At 34.2% G+C, this 19115-nt stretch overlaps 1 protein-coding gene across 2 annotated transcripts in view; it reads right to left on the bottom strand.

Annotated features, from left to right (window-relative positions):
- Positions 1–12198: 12198 nt before the first annotated feature.
- Positions 12199–19115, bottom strand: part of LOC126890385 (prolactin-releasing peptide receptor-like) — a 1660146-nt gene continuing 1653229 nt past the window's right edge. For both annotated transcript variants that reach the window (XM_050659276.1, XM_050659277.1), the window contains one exon: positions 12199–12347. The gene's annotated coding sequence lies outside the window, so the exon portion shown is untranslated. The remainder of the gene's footprint in view (positions 12348–19115) is intronic.

Genomic DNA, 19115 nt, shown 5'->3' with positions numbered 1-19115 from the left:
AAAAGTGAATCACTACCTTGAATTAAAAGTTTTTCGATTTTAGGTTTATCGGAAGTTGTAGCAGTACATTTCAACGGATTTCACGACTGGACCAAACAAATAAACATTACTGGTACAGGTATCCACTCACAACATTAACTTGAGGACAGAGAGTAAGTTACACTTTACCTACTTACATTTTATCTCATTCTCGTGTTTATTTCCCAGTTGTTTATAATGGCATCGTTTAAGGTGGAATATCTGTTAACTCCTGAATTAGACTATGAATTGGGGATTCGTCAGTTGACTGATCCATCTTTAACTTCGGATGATGCTAAGATGGTCGTGTTGAGAGGTGCGTTGAAACAAGCTTCAGCAAATAGGAGTTATGCTGTTCTGTCAGCTTCCCATCTTAATTTTGTTGATGAGGTCCGTGAAATAGAAGTCACTATTGCAGATCTAAAGGCTCAAATTAGTTCTTTTGTTGGCTCCGATAGTGATGTCGTATATGGTCGCTTGACTTCCCGTTTAGGTCATGTTTCAGGTAGGGTTCATTTGTTAGAGTCAGTAAATGAGGAAGAGGATGCCATCAAGAAGTCTCTGAACTTCAAGATACTTAATCTGGAAGGCGAACTTGAGTATAAAGTAGTTCCACAGGCTCACTCCACTCCTCATAACCCTAGTGTTTCAGTAAATTCCTTCCCTTTCTTTAAGTCGGCTCCTATTTATAAATGGGGCGTACATTTTTCTGGTGGCTCTAATGAAAATGTTGTTGGTTTCTTGGAGAAAGTAGAGTGTCTGCGTCTAGCACGTGGGAATAGCGAAGAGGAGTGCTTTTCGTCAGCAGGTGACTTGTTTAAGGATTCAGCTCTTACTTGGTACCTCAATAACCGAGGTAGTTTTACTTCATGGCAACAGTTAGTTGCCAAACTGAAATCAGATTTTCTTCCTTATAACTATGACGACAACTTACTGGACGAAATTAAATCTCGTAAACAGGCTCCCCAGGAGAAAGTCACCATCTTTATCAATGAAGTTGTTAGTTTGTGTAACCGTCTGGAAGTTCCTCTTTCTGAGTCCCATATAGTAAGAATTATTAGGAAAAATTTGTTGCCGTCTTATCATCCGAGTCTGGCACTCACTGACATTCTCTCGATTGCTGATCTTACAGAAAAATGTAAGAGGTTAGAAGAAGTTTTGTCATGGTCTTCTGAACCTATATCTAGTGTCCCAAGTCGGTCAAATTTCAGAAATCAGGAATCAACCTTTTCTGATAGGCAAAATTATTCTCGGTCTGGTAATATCTCTACTTTTAATTTGAAGATTACCTGTTGGAATTGTCTTCGGTCCAAACATCGGTATTTTGAATGTTCTGAACCTAGAGGTCTGTTTTGTTATGGGTGTGGATGTCAAGGTGTACGTAAGAGTGAATGTGAATTCTGTTCGGGAAATGACAGAAGGGGTGACTCCCACTCCTCATCAAAATACAGGGAACACTCTAGAAAATCCTCAAGACCTAGAAATCAGTTTCTCGAGTCAGGAGGTCCATGCCCAAACCACTCAAATATCCCAACCCCCACCGAAAGACAAAAGACCACAGAACGGCAGATACCAACCGAAAAGAGGACGTTAGTCGACCATGTCCTTTGTGATTCTTCTGTAGTTTCTCCAAGTAGTACCTTATCTTCTTTTATTGATGTTGACATTAATTCATTATTAGTTCGAAAAAACAAGGATAATCGTCCATACCTTGAAATATCTCTCTTAGGACATTCTTGTTTAGCTTTACTGGACACAGGGTCCAATATCTCTATTTTAGGTTCTCTAGGTCTGGAATTTCTCCAGAATTCTAATGTTAAGATAGGAATGGATGAGAGTTTGCAAGTGACTACAGCTGATGGTCAAGTCCAACCAATTTTAGGTCAGTTTACAACTGAGATTTCTGTTAGTTCATGTAAAAGGATGATTACGTTTTTTGTTATACCTTCTGTTAAGAATTCAGTTATCCTAGGGATGGATTTTCTGAAAACTTTTAATAGTGAATTGAATTTTTCTGAATTTTCTTTATCTGTCTCTTCTTTTAATAACTCTTGTGTTGATGCAGTTAAAGATATGAGTAGACTCAATGCTCAGGAGTTAGAGCAGTTGAATAATGTCATCAAATCATTCTCTTCTATCTCTTCGAAGAATCAGTTAGGCAGAACTCATCTCATCGAACATCACATTGATGTCGGTTCGTCTAAGCCCTTCAGACAATACCAGTATCCATTGCCTCAAGCCTGGAATGAGAGCTTAGTTAAGGAGGTGGATGAAATGCTTAAGCTTGGTATTATCGAGCGGAGCTCGTCTAGCTTTTGTAGTCCCTTATGGATGACAAAGAAGAAGGATGGGACTTTTCGTGTCTGTTTTGACGGACGTAAACTTAACAGCATTACGATGAATAGGGATGCCTATCCTATACCTCGTATAGATATCATCCTCACTAAGCTACAAAACGCTAAATACATTTCATCCATCGACCTAAAGAAGGCATTCCTACAGATTCCATTAAGCGAAGAGAGTAAGAAGCTTACTGCCTTTGCAGTAAGTGGCAAAGGATTGTACCAGTTTACTACAATGCCTTTTGGTCTGGTGTCTGCTCCCCAGACTATGTGTAGATTAATGGATTTGGTAATAGGCCCTGCTTTAGATCCCTATTGTCAATATTATCTTGATGATATTCTAGTCATTACTCCTGATTTTGAAACTCATATCTCTGTATTGCAACAGTTGTTTCAGCGTTTAAAAGACGCCAATTTGACGATTAACTTAGATAAAAGCAGCTTTTGTCGTGACTCTATTAAGTTTTTAGGATATGTTGTTGATTCTCACGGCCTACATACTGACCCTGACAAAGTGTCAGCTATTCGTGATTTTCCTGTGCCTAAGAATACCACCCAGGTTCGTCGATTGTTAGGAATGGTGGGTTACTATAAAAAGTTTGTTAAGTCTTATTCTACCTTGTTGTCCCCTATTACTGACTTACTTCAAAATAGGAAAAAGGGACAAAATATTGTGTGGACTCCTGAAGCTAATGAAGCTTTCATTAAAATCAAGGAGGCTCTCACCAACTCCCCAGTTATGGTAGCCCCAGATTTCACTAAGCCTTTCTATTTAATGACTGATTGTTCAAACACAGCATCTGGTGGTGTACTCTATCAAATTGTAGATGGAGAAGAACACCCTATAGCCTACACCAGCAGGAAATTAAATAAAGCCCAGAAAAATTATACGACAACTGAAAAAGAGTTGTTAGCCATAATTACGGGTATTGAGCATTTCAGATATTTTCTTGAAGGTCGTTCGTTTACGGTCATAACTGACCATAGTAGTTTGGTGTGGCTACAGAGTATGAAGAACCCATCTCCTCGTTTGGCTAGGTGGATTTTAAAATTGGCACAATATGATTATAAAATTGTTCATCGTAAAGCTGCAGGTGTAGTAGTCGCTGATGCACTATCTAGAACTTTTGATATTAATTTGTTAGATTTATCTACTTTACAACCAGATGATTGGTATCGAAAAATGTTGTATGATGTTCAGAATGTTCCAGGTAAATTTCCTGATTTTAAAGTTGAGCACGGTGTTTTATATAAACATGTTTTAAGTTCTATGGATGCCCTCACGGGAATGTCTGAGTGGAAGATAGTAGTTCCAACCCCAAACAGAGCAGAGGTTTTGGCCACTTTTCATGACCATCCTACTGCAGCGCATTTTGGCTTCTACAAAACTTTCTGTCGTATATCTGAACTGTATTACTGGCCCAAGATGCGTCAGACTATTCGTAGTTATCTCGCTCGATGCAAAATTTGTGCTACGTGTAAGTCGACAAATCTTCCCCAACCAGGTTTAATGGGTAATTATCGACGGATTGATTTTCCATTCCAGCTTATATCTTTAGATCTTATTGGTCCTTATCCTAGGTCGTATAAAGGTGCTCAATATGCCTTAGTAGTTGTTGATTACTTTACAAAATTTCCTTTGGTTCATACGATGTCTAAAGCAACTACTTCAGCCATTATCAAGTATCTAGAGAATGAAGTTTTCCTAATTTATGGTGTTCCACAGATCGTGTCATGCGACAATGGGCCCCAGTTCACAGCCAAGGCTTTTCGTGATCTCATGTCTAAATACAACGTACAAAAGATCTGGTACAATGCTAACTATCATCCTCAAATTAATCATACTGAAAGAGTAAACAAATCAATCGTGACTGCTTTAAGATCGTATTCTTTTCCTGATCAGAGAGCTTGGGATACTCATATCCACTCTATAGTACAAGCTATCAGGACTTCTTCTCACGAAATAACCAAATGTCCTCCATCGTACTTAATGTTTGGTCGTCATGTTCCTCTTTCTGGTGATTACTTTGGTAAGATTTCCGATAATGCCACTAATTTTCCTGCAATATCAGATAAGCTACACCGTTTAGAAGATCTTCAGCATCTTCCTGATATCTATGTGGATGTTCGCAAACGTTTAAAGGCATCTTATGATAGAAATCAGTGCCGTTATGATCTGAGAAAGCGAGCCTTATCGTTCAGAGTTGGAGATTCCGTTTTGAAGAAAAATTTTGTCAAATCAGATAAAGTGAATTTCCAATCTGCCAAGCTCTGTCAAAAATACATACCTTGCACTGTTATTAAGGTTATCTCTCCTTTGATTTATGAGTTGAAGGAAACCTCCACTGGCAGGAAACTAGGCAGGTTTCATGTCAAAGATTTACTTGAGGATAAGACTGTAGGTCCACATAACTTGTCTGATAATTCTGATGGTTCATCTTCAGATGAAGATTAAATTGTGAGGGCCAGTTTGTTATTTATAATCTGTTTATCTATTTTGTTTACCTGGTTAATTTCTGTTTGTTGTGCCTTTTTTTTCTTATTTTATCTTCTCTTAATGTTGGTTAATATCTTAGTTTATGAACTTGTTCATTTTCTTGTTGGCAATATATTTTTTTTTTTTAGAAAGCATATCATAGGAGTACAGGATGGAAAATGGGAATTTTCCCCATCTTGAATTCTGGGTTAAATGAGTATTTATAGGGATACTTAGAAAATACTGTTAAAACATTTTCTTTGAGTTATGGCTTTGCATGGTTCAAGCGCGCGGACCATGCCCATAAAGCTTATGTATTCACTTAACTGTGTCAGGGTTTAGCGTGGGTTCAGGACTGATCACCCTGGGCTTGTGCATTTCACTTGGCTCAGAAATCTATTAATATCTATAAGTTGTTCCTAGAGTGTCTCTTAGGTTGAAATTAGAATGTGTCATATAGAATTGGATCGTTCTGATATTCAGCTGTAAGTAAGTCTGTTTAACTTGGTTGTCATCTCCTATGCTGTTATCTTTTAGATGATTGGAGTTTTAACATATCTTATTACTTTAAGTTTGGTTACCTGTCTCTACCACTTGCTTGGATTAGTGGATGTGAGTATGCGAGTTACCTTATTTGTCTCCCTACTGAGCATTATGTTAGTAGATGTTCTTCTACCTTAAATATGAAAAGGTAGATATGAGTTTATCTTTACCTTTACCTGAAGTGAGTTTATCTTTACCTTTAGTTTGAGTTTATCTAGTACCTTTACCTTGATGCATTTATCTTTATCTTTATCTTGAGTTTACCTCGTACCTTTACCTTGACGAGTTTATCTCTTATCTATATCTTGATTGAATGTATATCTTATCTTTATCTTGATTATTATAAAGTCCTAAGAATCTGTCCTTCTCTGTGCTTGTCGTGAGTAAAGAATTGGACCACGTCAATAGTACAGTTTAGGTATTACAGTTAGGATTTTTATTACCTTTTACCTGTTGTGCATACCCTCTACCACGAGTAGATGCGGGCTTGCCAGTATCTTTACCTTTTAGCATACCCTATACCATGAGTATAGTGGGCTTGCTAGTATCTTTACCTATATTGTGTCTTCCTATCACTGCCCAAGAGAGTAGATGTTAAGGATTATCTTTTACCTTGCTTTTTAGTTGTTGTTGATATCCGGAACCATATCATATAGGTTTAGCTTTGTAGCAATGTAGTTTCAACTAGTCCTGATGAATTAGTCCCTCATTGAACTCTCGGGTGATTAATAGAATTTGTTCGCTCTAGTGTCAATGTTGGGTAAAGTTAATAGGATTTGTTTTAGTTTGATTGTTGTGAATGGTTCTGGTAATATTGTGTTAGGGGTTGTTAATAAACGCCTGTAATTTAGTTTTAATGATGGTTTATTAACACATGAGAATGTAGATAGTAAGTAGTGTTAAGAGTTAACTTACTCTATAAGGTTGTATAATTATATTTAGAATGTAAGCGATTAACGCGTAATTGTTTGTTTTTTTTTCTTCAATCTTTGGTTTTACTAAATTAAAATTATCGCGTTGAATAACTTATGTCGGTCAGTTACCTATGTCGGTTAGTTACATATCCCTTCTATGTTTTATACTTTCTGCAAATATGATTAAATATATCTCGCGTGGCCTTTATACTGTCTGTATGACTTCGTTCCTGATTTTTGTTCCGCCTCCTCAGCAAATAGTATGGCTGTTGAGCCTACCATAATTATGGTTTTATACCACCACGTTTCTCCTTTACTGTGTCCATCCTCGGGTTCGCCCTAGCGTTAGTTCGCTCAGGAAAACTTAAAAAAAAAGGAATCCTTTGGGAGTTTTCCTTTTTTTTGCTGGAGATGAGGGAGAATGTAGCAGTTACGCTACTAACTAAATAAATCCCAATAAAATTTCATCAAATACCCCTAAATAAATCCCGTGTGCGACGCCGTCGATCGACTTAAGAACGATATCTCTCTGCTCACGCGCCAAAACCTGGGCGGTCGATTTTGTCGATCCGGCCATCGGGACTTCAGTTTTGGTCAAACTCAGGGTCTGAGCGAACGCGCTGTTTTTTTTTTTGTTCTAAGTGGCGGATTTGGACGAGATTTTGGATAAAATGGAGCAGATATATCACTAAAATCAAGGAACATTAAGACCATCTTTTTTGGAATAGCGATAATATCAAAACTCAATTTATCTTTGGTTTTTTTTTACATAAAAGAAGTTTAAGGCCAGCGCGTTTCGTCTGTCCAAGTAAGTAAACTGTTGATATATTTCTCATTATTTTTTGTGGTAATGCATCATTGTAGTTAAGTTCATATATAATCCATATTATAATAATGATATTCATTTCCATTTACAAAGGAACAATCAATCAAGGCCACAGGGTTTTAGTGTTAAATTTAAATTCCAAATTGTAGCTCATATTATCCTTTAAATATTTGAAAAGAACATTGAAGGTCAAGTTTTTCCTAGTGTCCAAACCTAAATTCTAATATCTTTTATACCTTACCGTTACGCTTTTTACTTAAGTGTTTTTATCTGTGATTTATAAAAAGTTTTAACGAGTATCTATACAGCCTTCTGTCACGCCCATCTAATGCGCACGTCCCTGTCATGTCTGAATTGAAGTAAACTTCAGAAATTTTGACATGACATATGGATACCTAACCTACCTAATATTTGATGTTTTTGTTTGGGCCTGTTCAATATGTACTGCTACTGTTATTGAAATACATAATAACTAAATTTAATAAACTTTATTGTAGATTCCGCCACTTAGTCACTTAGTTACGTCGTAACTTAGTCACTTTGCATTCCTTTGCATAATTTATGTCATTTGAAGTATGTACCAGTAACTGTTAGCAACTTTGCCATGGTTTACCCATAGAGCTCGCTGTTTTGTTGGAGAAAACCAGTACCTGACTTCACAACTTTTAGGATTTTTCAGTAGGACTTGCCCACCACAGCATCCAACCAGTTTATCGTGCCAAAAGGACTCTCCTATGGACTTCATCTTGCATTCTTAAATAGGAACTGTGGTGAAAGATAAGTTTGTTTACTTTTATTATTTATATATTTTGGGTACTCTATAGTTGCTTGCACTGTAAACTGTTTGTATGCATACAATCGAGTGGAACTAGGTACATATTTTCGTGACAGATAGGGTTTTCAGGTCTTTGTTTTGTTCCATATTATAAATAGTAGTTTTTTCTAATTAAGTAAGTCTTGTTTAATAATAATCATAAATAATTGTAGCTTAAAATTTGATAGGGAATCGGGGGTAAAATTTTGTCGAGCTTTTAAAATAGGGAATATGTCTAGTGGGTTTTTACATTGTATATTAAGAGTCTGACCAGCTCATTTATATAAAACAATTATATAATAATTAGTATTTTTGCTAGATGAGATACTTAATTTTTGGTAACCGTAGCGTTCTTGTCGTGTACGTATCTCACTAGACGAGTTCAATTTAGGAAATATTACTAACTTTTAGTTGTAAGAACTTTGTGCTATTCCAACGGACTTTTGATTTGGATTTTGATTTTAATACTTTTGCTTGGCCAGTGATAGTGGATAATTGCTTGTTGAGTGGCCTTTGCGGTCCTATTTTATCTTTTCCCCATCCACTATCACTGTTATTACGTTGCGTTATATGTAAAGTGTTATTATTTAATATTTATTATTAATATATTTGTATGTATTAAGGTTGGTGTTTTATTTCAGTCTGTATTACCAGTATATAACATAGCAAGACAAGATCAGTATTTAGTATTTTGTATTTCAGGTGGTTGTAACCAGTGTCATAGAGTTCCTGTTGTTCGTTACTTCAAAATCTCGAACCTGTCCAACTTCTTGGTTCTGAGAGCCGAGTTGTTCGTTCGAGTTGGCGCCCTTTTTCTTCTTCTTTCTTTGTTGTAACTCGATATTATTTTATCTCTAGCATTCTTATCTATTTTCCTTCCATTTTTGTATTAATAGTCTCATTTTCTTCCTAGTTACTATCATTTCATTACCAAATTTTCTTCTCATATCTCCAAAGCCAATATTCGGTGTATTGAAGCTAGCCCGAATACTCACTTGATATTTAGTGTCTCTCTGCCCTTTTAATTTGTCCTTCTGAGCTAAGCCCCTCTTCTTTTTGTCTTAAATCTCTTCTCATTTATTTTCCCACTATTTCGTCAGAGTTCTTTTCTTCAAAATCTCTATACCCAGAGTAAAGAGGGTTCAACAGGTCAAAAATTTGGAACGGTCAGAACACGAAAATGGCACATTTGTTTTGTCCGACAGAACAGACATAAACTCTCCGAACAGAGATTAAACTCTCATGCAAAAATCAGACTGCTATTTATCACCTGTCATAATTCCTGTCATTTGACATATTCTACATGTTCCACTCATTAAAACGCCAATTTGGTGATAAATAGCAGTCTGATTTTTGCATGAGAGTTTAATCTCTGTTCGGAGAGTTTAAGTCTGTTCTGTCGGAAAAAATACATGTGCCGTTTTCGTGGTCTGGCCGTTCCAAATTTTTAACTTGTTCCACAGTTAAAACTTCCCCTGTTCCAGTGTTCCCATATATTAATGTTTGTCCGACTAGACACCCTTAAGCTAATAACAAATTTTCAGCTTGCTATTTATCAATTTTTTTTTGTACGCAGGATCCAGACCTACCATATTATGGTGTCGGTACATCTCTACAGTATGACTGAGTTTTTTACCAAGAAATGAACAAAACTCTACACTCTATACAGCTATTCGCGGTGTGCAAGTACTTGGAAAGGGAAACGAGAAACGACTGTGCGCGAGTCGCGGAGAAATATTGCAACTATCTTAAATAATTCATATTGTCAATTGAAATTGTCAAATTGAAGTATATTTCATACCTTCTGTCATTGACTCAGAAAAATTATATATTGCTCCACAATATTGATATGATATGCAATTATTATATAAAGGTAAATTTAATTAATTGTATTTTGCTTGCAGTACTGCATTTTAATAACTGATTTTATTTACTACATACAATTGTTTACGTTTGCTAAACATAACCTGCATCTTATTTTTTCTTCTTATTATTTTTTTGGACTATGGTCTTGACAATTATCCAGCAACCAGGACTAATATAATTGGCCAATATAATTAAAAGTGCGAATAAAAGTACAGAGCGTAGAAATAGAGGTCGCTTTTCCGAACTTGCACGGTCCCAATACGTAATTTAGATGTGTACTGTGCATATGTGTTTCATGTTTTTGTAATTGTAATGGAGGTTATTTATTAATTTTTACTATATTCTCCGGCTAACCCGGATTTTCGATAACCCGGATCGGCCGCGGTCCCGATTAATCCGAGTTATCGAGGTTCCACTGTATATGTAATAGGTAAGCAGTTTTTGCAACGACAATCCAATCACAATCAGTGTTGTTTATAATAATAGTATCGGCATCGGCTGATAAAATAATTAGTTTTTAGCAAAGTTCGCACCTTTCTGGACACTGAGGTACATAAAAGCAAATTTGTTAATTGTTGAGAAAACGTAGGCATTTAAAGTTTTAAAAGGTACTTAAAGCCAAAAATGAGACGCAAATTACAAGAGGAAGTAGAAATCTATTGTCGACAGTCCTAGTTATTAGGATTTTAGGATTAGAATTATTCTTAAACAACACCTCAAAGCCGCGTACCTGAAAGGGAAGGAAATTAGCAAATATCTCATTGTATTGTTTCTCAAAAAATTAGAAAATAACTATTTCATTGTTCCCCGAAAAATTCCATAATTTTACCATTGCATACTAATGTTGTGTCACGCACAACTGACAATCTGACATTCTTTGATATACACAGGTACACTTGATCTAGCGAAATGGAGAATAGTTATAATTCTTTGTTTTTTTGTTCCTTTAGAGAAATACGAATATTAGGAATATCGTAGTGTTGATTAAATAAATTTTTGTGAAAAATTTGCAATTACGTCAGTGTTTCTCCAAAGGTGCGAGTTATTACAGTAAACTGGTTTTGACTATAGAAAAATGCAAATATGTAATGCGTTGTTATCATGCCGCACTTTATCAAAGGCCTTGTTATAATCTATGAAACACATCAGATACAGATACATCAGTATTTTGTAATCAGTATCTACCACTGAGACCCGGTATCAAAAGTAACCGTTACACGTCCGCACTGATTTTGCCCGTCCCTCTATTCGTTGCAGTGACAGCCAACGGTTGGGTTTTGTTGTGAACAATATGCGGTGCGCTAGAAAAATAACTACACAGGTCACCCGTCCCGCCGGTGCCAGGTTGTGTTCGCTTAGGTTCAATTTGCGCCGGCACTTATTTATGTGTTCTTGATTAGAGTCCAGCTTTCCTTGAAAGTTCGTTGGAAGCAAGTTGTGAGACAACTCTTAAACAGGGTATATTATTAAAAATGGATACTATGGATTATGCTAGACTTGATTGAATCCACTTGAACATTAACATTTATTTTTAAATGGAGCACATCTATAGTTAAAATTTGACTATTTGGAAGTTTTTTATATTTTTAACAAGAATAGCAACAATTTTGATCTATAAGTGGTTTGCACACTCTATAATTTTTTTTTAATATTTAACCGTACGACTAAGTAATGGAAACTGATGTATTTTTGTATGTTTTGTTATAGTAAATTTTCATGTAATTTTTAAATTTTATTAATTTTGTCTCTCTAATTTTAGCATTCTTTGAAATATTTATAATCTTATTCTAGTATTAGTCTATTGTTAATGTATATAAATTATATAATGTCTTTAAATAAACATATCTTTGGACCAAAAAGTTATTAATTTTTTTTTAAATACAAAAATATCAACCACAACAATAATGTAACTTCAAATACTAACAAATACATAATTCATGTGTTGAGCCGCCTCTAACGGTTTCGAAACTTATTAGTCTCTCATCAGGAGGCACACATGCTGCTCTCTCTGACCCAACCAGGACAAACCCCGGCGTGCAGTTACGGATTGCAACGAACGAAATGGCAGGGATGCTCTAGCGGCAACTGCTAGCAAAAGACTAAGTTTTCAATCTAATAGGACATAAAATAATAGTAAAAATACTACTCTAGATCCCACCAGATTGAAAACAATGGGAAACTTCTCTGGTTACACCTCCGAGGCTTCTAAAATTTGCAAGCCATAATGGATGCTGAGACTAAAGAAGATGAGGGAATTTTACAATTTATAATTCACGTCCCATCTGCTCAGCGCGGTAAAGTTCCAACGATAATGGTTCCTTTCGTACTCCAATCAGAGTTAACATGTTATTATTACAATTTAAATTGAAAAGGTAAAAGTAAAATAATCATTCATCCAATTTTTCATTAAATTATATTTATTTATACAATAAAACTTATCATCTACTGTAAATTGGCACTGAAAAACATTTATTTATATATTGACTATATCAACAGTTCTTTAAATATCTCACAATCACTCACTGGCGGCGTATGCTGCTAAATGTACCTGAAACAAAAAAAAATTACGTTAGTATCTTATCAAGAGTTTATAGACTGAGCACGTAAAGGTTGGAATTAATTCATTTTCTCGAGAATGGACGACTTTGGAAAAAAATACCGAAACAGGTTAATTTTTATTTTTAAATTACGACTTTTTGGCATATATATATTATACTAGTGACGTCACCCATCTGGGCGTGATGACGTCATAGATGATTTTTTTAATGAGAATAGGGGTCGTGTGATAGCTCATTTGAAAAGTAATTCATATAACCTATTCAGTAGTATAAACATTAACATAAATATTTATACAGGGTGTCCAAATTTTTTTTTTAATTTAATTTATTGACATAAAAGAAGAATGTATGTAATTTATTTAATTCAAAATACATTTTACTGCTCTCAGAAAACAGAAAAAAATGTTTATTTGAAAAATAATCATCGCTTTTCGCTTAAATTAAATGTTCAAACTGTCAAGAGACAGGTGGCTGGCTGCATTAATATTGAATTTAAGCAAAAAACATTATTTATTTGTTAAATAAACATTTTTTTCTGTTTTCTGAGAGCATTAAAATGTATTTTGAATTAAATAAATTACATACATTCTTCTTTTTATATCAATAAGTTTAATTCAAAAAACATTTTTTTGGACGCCCTGTATAAATAATTATGTTAATGTTTATACTACTGAATAGAGAATTGTATTACCTTTCAAATGAGCTATCACACGACCCCTATTCTCATTTAAAAAATCATCGATGACGTCAACACGCCCAGATGGGTGACGTCACTAGTAAGATATATATGCCAAAAAGTCGTAATTTAAAAATAAAAATTGACCTGTTTCGGGATTTTTTTCCAAAATCGTCCAGTCTCGAGAAAATGAATTTACTCCAACCTTTACGTGCTCACTGTATAAGTAATAATTCTGGATTTAATTTTGTATTATACCCTCTCTCAATATTTAATCCATGAATTTTAAACATCAATGACTGGCTAATTGAACTAAAGTATTTTGATTTGCAAAATCTCAATCTCCAACTAAAAGAGTCTAACAGAAGTCCAAAGAAACAAGGTAAGAATCATGTTGGGGACTTTGACCCAATTTGGGGTCTGACAAGTTTTTTGAGTTTTTGGACCTCTATAACCACAATCTCTGTTTTCTGCAGTGAGTTCGGTGAAATCTTTAAAATATTAACCATTTAAGGCCAAAAATGCACCATGTTAAGAACTTCCGCCTACCAGTAAAAGTAAAGCACTTAAACGGATTTAGAGGTACCTACCTGTTTTTTTATAAATCACGTTTAAAAAGCTTCAAAATTTCGATTAGTTAGTGTTAATTCACTAATTGGTTTCCTAAAAAATTGTAAAAAGCCTATAATTTCTTAATTTTTAATAAATGTTAATAACTACTTAAAAACAACCTAGATATTTCGCGGAAAGTGTTAGAAATGTGATTAAAATTTCAGATAATTTTCTGGGAGAACTCGTTATCAAAATACAAGATATTAATAAATTTACTGCCTGGTTGCACCAACAAATTTTAAGCTTCAGCTTAGCCGAGCTCAGCCTATAGATAGGGCCGCTTTAAGTCTCACATACGTTGCACCATAATTTTCGATTCTTATTAATGCAATCTACGTGGCAATCCAATGTGACAAGCTAAAAATGTATCTAAGACTAAATGGTGCAAGGTGTATATTTCGTAAGCTGAGCTTAAGACACGTCTTAAGCTTAAGATATGTTGGTGCAACCAGGCCTAAGAAAACTTGTTACTGTTGCTTGGTAAAAAATTATTCTTAGTTTGATCTGACCCATTCATATCGAAAATTAATGCCCGGTTGCACCAACAGATCTTAAGCTTAAGTCGAGAATATCATAAGAATTATTGTAATATAATTATAATATATTATTACAATAAGAATATCATAATATTGCTGAGCTTAAGGCACGTCTTAAGCTTAAGATCTGTTGGGGCAACCAGGCATTAACCACCTTAATGTAGTAAACCTTATAATAGCCGTTTGGCAAATAGGTAAAAATATGTTATTTGTACTTGACCGTTACAGGAAAATTATTCGTGACATAAAAATCTATAATTTTTGGATTTATTAGAAAATGTACTATTGAATACAATCAGTTAGCTGTAGCTTATGTAGTTCTTGTTATACAGGAGCAAGTTGAAGTTCTGGATGTAATTAAAAACACCAGTCTCAAAATATACCCTTTATTTCACCAGGTTCATTAATCACGTGATTTTTTTTTTGCATTTTTAATACCAACTCCCCTTGGTGATACATGGTGAGGTTTAAGACTACACCCCTAACCCCTTTTTATCACGTGTATTTTTTATTATATAAAAAAATTAATTTTTTTAAATTATTTATAAAATACAAATAAAAATATCATCTAATTTTATTATAGAAAATTAAAGACTACAATAATAACGTTTAGAAGTAGAAGAACGTTGTTTTTGACTGACATAAAAATAATTAAAGAAAAAACCTTTTTGTACTAATTGAACATTATACATATTATAACATTATACATATTGAACATTATACATTATATTATAATACAGTATCCTTGGACCACGGATTAGCCAGATTTTCTTCAACACCAATAACTGGATAAACATCTTGCAAGTCAGTAGTTGTTGGCACAGTGATTTGTTGAAGATCAACATCGGTTTCATCAAGCCAGTCGGCGTTATCATTTCTACGCACTACGCAGAGAATCTCTGTCGATATAAACATTGTGCAATTTGCATCTCTAGACTATTATTGCTCGGGCTCAGTTGCTTGTGACAAGAATTTATGGTAGGGGAGCAAAGTATGCTAAATTTGCAGTCTTTTGAGCGTTATGGGGACCTATTGGGTTGTGATTATTAGGTTCTACAAACAAAAAAAGTTAAGTAAAATTTTCCATTTTAGTGGGGACTTCCCATTTCTTAATTTAATTTTCCATTTCCAACAATCATTTTTTCCAGCGCCATCTATCCATATTTCGAAAAAATGTCTCGAATAAAAGTTGCTTATTTTTACGCAAAGAATCCAAATCTGCAATAAAAATTTAGGGGTCCTATTTAAGATTTTAAAGTAACCCCTCACTCCACTTTCATGGGGGGGGGGGTAGTGTTGGTACCATTCGATAGATTTGTCAAAAACATTTTGAAAGTGTATTTTGCAGTTTTTTGATCTGATGTTCATTTTGCGAAATATCGCGGGGATTGTATTTAAAATTTTAAATTTATCCCCTTCCCTCTCCGTGGGGGAACATGTTTAGTACCATTCGATAGATTTTTGAAAAATAGTGAAGACGTTTTTTTTAGTTTTGCGATCTGACGTTTATTTCGCGAAATTTTCGCTTTTTTTTTGTGAAACTTTTTGACTCACCCATTTCCTTACACAACGCTCAAATCGTCAGATTTTTGAAATATACACTCTTTTGCATGTAGTTAACTTACCTTATCTTAATCTGACACTTTCGAGTATTTTTAAGGATAGATTTTTTTTCGGGCCCCCCTTAACGAACTTCCCTTTGTTAAGAGCCAATATATGGTTGAGGTACATCTGCAGGGATTTTTCATTTTATTTCCCATTGTCTTACGTCCATTTTCTCCAGATCTTTTCTGACTTCATCTTTTCATCTTTTTCTAGGTCGTCCCACAGACCTTCTCCCATCTGGTCTTTTCCAAAATACATTGGTCATAATGCGTTACTGCGTATCACATGCCCTGTCTATCTTAGTCTATTGGCCTTTATATATCTAACTAGATTTTTCTTTTCGAACTCCGAGAGATTCTAACTCGTTTTAGTGCATGTGCCTTCATTCCTATACCAGCAATTTATTTGCTTCCTTCTTGTTAGCGTCCATGTTTCGCTTCCATACGCGACTGCTGGTCGTATGATGGTCTCATAAATCTGGAATTTTGCACCTTAGAGAAGTTTTGAAGTTTTTACTTGATTAGATGATGCATTGTATAAAGGAAGATCTCTGAATAGATCTGGCAGTATCGTCGCCCTCGCTAGCGAAATTTTTCCGATTCGATTTTTTTGCACAAAATTACTCAAAAAGAGGTCCTTATAACATATCCACAGGGTGCCTGTGCCGTGCTCGAAAATTTGTTTAAACATTTTTTTTTAAAACAAATTCACAAAAATAATTTTTTCACTTCGAATATTTTTTTTAGATAAATTGGCTTATTCTGAGCAAAAAAGGTCTCTTGTCATTTTTTTCTAAAATTGGTTGTTGTCGAGTTATATGCGATTAAAAATTTGAAAAATGCGAAAATGGCCATTGTCAAGGCTTAATAACTCGATTAAACATTATTATTATGAAATTCAAAAAGTCACCAAATCAAGTTTCAAATCCCTTCTTCAAGGTCCTGAAGAGATTTTTGTCATTATTTTATTAGAAAGCTGTTAGTTTTAAATATTAACAATCAGCGCCAGAGTCCAGGATGCATCGTCGCCCCCGTTAGTGAAATTATTCCGATTCCATTTTTTTGCAGAAACTTGCTCAAAACGAGGTCCTTATAATATATCCACAGGATGCCGGGCGGTACCGTGGTCGAAAAATTGTTTATAAAAATTTTTTTAAACAAATTCACAAAAATAATTTTTTTATTGCGAACGATTTTTTTTAGATAATTTGGGTTATTCTGAGCAAAAAAGGTCTCTTGTGATTTTTTTTTAAATTGATTGTTGTCGAGTTATATGGCCATTTTCGCATTTTTCAAATTATAAATCGCGTATAATTCGACAAAAATCAATTTTAGAAAAAAATCAGAAGAGACATTTTTTGCTCAGAATGTCCCAAATTATCTAAAAAGAATTTGTTCAAAGTGAAAAAATTATTTTTGTGAATTTGTTTAAAAAAAATTGTTTAAACAATTTTTCGACCACGTCACCGCGCGGCACCCTGTGGACCTCGTGTTATAAGGACCTCGTTTTGAGTAAGTTTCTGCAAAAATTTGGTATCGGAATAATTTCACTAACGGGGGCGACGATAAATCCTGGACTATAGCGCTAATTGTTAATAATTAAAAATAACAGCTTCCTAATAAAATAATGACAAAAATTTTTTCAGGATCTTGAAGAAGGCATTTGAAACTTGATTTGGTGACTTTTTGAATTTCATAATAATAACGGTTAATCGAGTTATTAAGCCTTGAAAATGGCCATTTTCGCATTTTTCAAATTTTTAATCGCATATAACTCGACAACAATCAATTTTAGAAAAAAATTAAAAGAGACCTTTTTTGCTCAGAATAAGCCAATTTATCTAAAAAAATTTGTTCGAAGTGAAAAAATTATTTTTGTGAATTTGTTTAAAAAAAATTGTTTAAACAATTTTTCGACCACGGCACCGCCCGGCACCTTGTGGATATGTTATAAGGACCTCTTTTTGAGTAAGTTTGTGCAAAAAAGTCGAATCGGAATAATTTCGCTAGCGGGGGCGACGATACTGCCCGGTCTAGAAGATCATTGTATATATAAAGAAAAAAAATATTTTGAATATTTTTTTTATTTTTTTACGTTTTATGTGTTTAAAAAATAAGCCTTAGCCAAATTTGAGCCCTCCACCATGCCCACTAATACATAATTGTTTCGTTTTATTTTTTTTTTCTCAGTATATCTGTTGCTCAGTTTGTCCTCAAGTAAATTACATTCAAGAAAATAATTTCAAATTTTTGCAATATGTTTATATAATAAAGTAAAGAGACCTATGTCATTTTGATATTTTTTGGGTAGGACACAAAAATCAAAAAATAAAACAGAATAATCAATTTAAGAAAAATAAATTTTAATATATCATACCACGTGTCGTTTTGTGAATCAAAACATTTTGTTCTTTGTTCATTAGTTTGTATTTAGTAGGTACACTAATATTACCTTACATTATACATATTCTAATTATTCAAACATGTGCTTGTACTATCTACATAACCTATATATTCTGCGATAATGTCATTTTGCTTTACCTTTACTGCTACATAGAACACCATAAAAAGAATAAGAAAAGTATTACACTTTACAATTCTAAAGTCTTCATCGCTGTCTTCGTCTATTACAGGTATAATATCTGTATTGTCAAAGAGTTTTGTACGATATTCTGCTGGCTTAATGATTTTTGTAAAATATCTTCCTTAAGGCAGCCACATGCGAACAGAATCCTATGGTTATGTAGCCGTTTGCGCAACTCGCATCTACAACAGTATCAGAATCTATCGTTTAATGTTCTCCAAACCATCTATGTACGTTGGCTCATAATGCAAATATAGCGTTAGGTAAATTATTCCGATTCGTTTTATTTCACATACTTACTCAGAAACAGGTCCTTATAACCAATCCACAAGGTGACAGGCAGTACCGCGGTGGAAAATTGTTTAAAAAAATTTTTAAACCCATTCAAAAACTCAATTTTTTCACTTCGGACAAATCAATCTGTTTTAGATTCTATGAATCAATCTCAACAAAAAAGGTATCATGATTTTTCTCTAAAATTAACTGTTGTCGAGTTATACGGGATTTAAAATTTGAAAATGGCCATTTTCAAGGCTTAATAACTCGATTGAAAATTATTATTATGAAAGTCAGAAAGTGACCACATCAAAGTTTAAAGCCCCTCCCCTACATGAACCTGAAGAAATTGTTGTCAGTATTTTATTAATAAGCTATTATTTTTAATAATTAACAATGAGCGCTAAGCACGTATTGAGGTGACCATCTGAGAGATAGATGTACCATTCATTGGACGTTTTAAAAAATAT

The sequence above is a fragment of the Diabrotica virgifera genome, chromosome 8, assembly GCF_917563875.1.
Source record: "Diabrotica virgifera virgifera chromosome 8, PGI_DIABVI_V3a".
NCBI lineage: Eukaryota > Metazoa > Arthropoda > Insecta > Coleoptera > Chrysomelidae > Diabrotica > Diabrotica virgifera.
The sequence above is the reverse complement of the archived record's forward strand: the minus strand, read 5'-3'. Positions and strand labels throughout refer to the sequence as shown.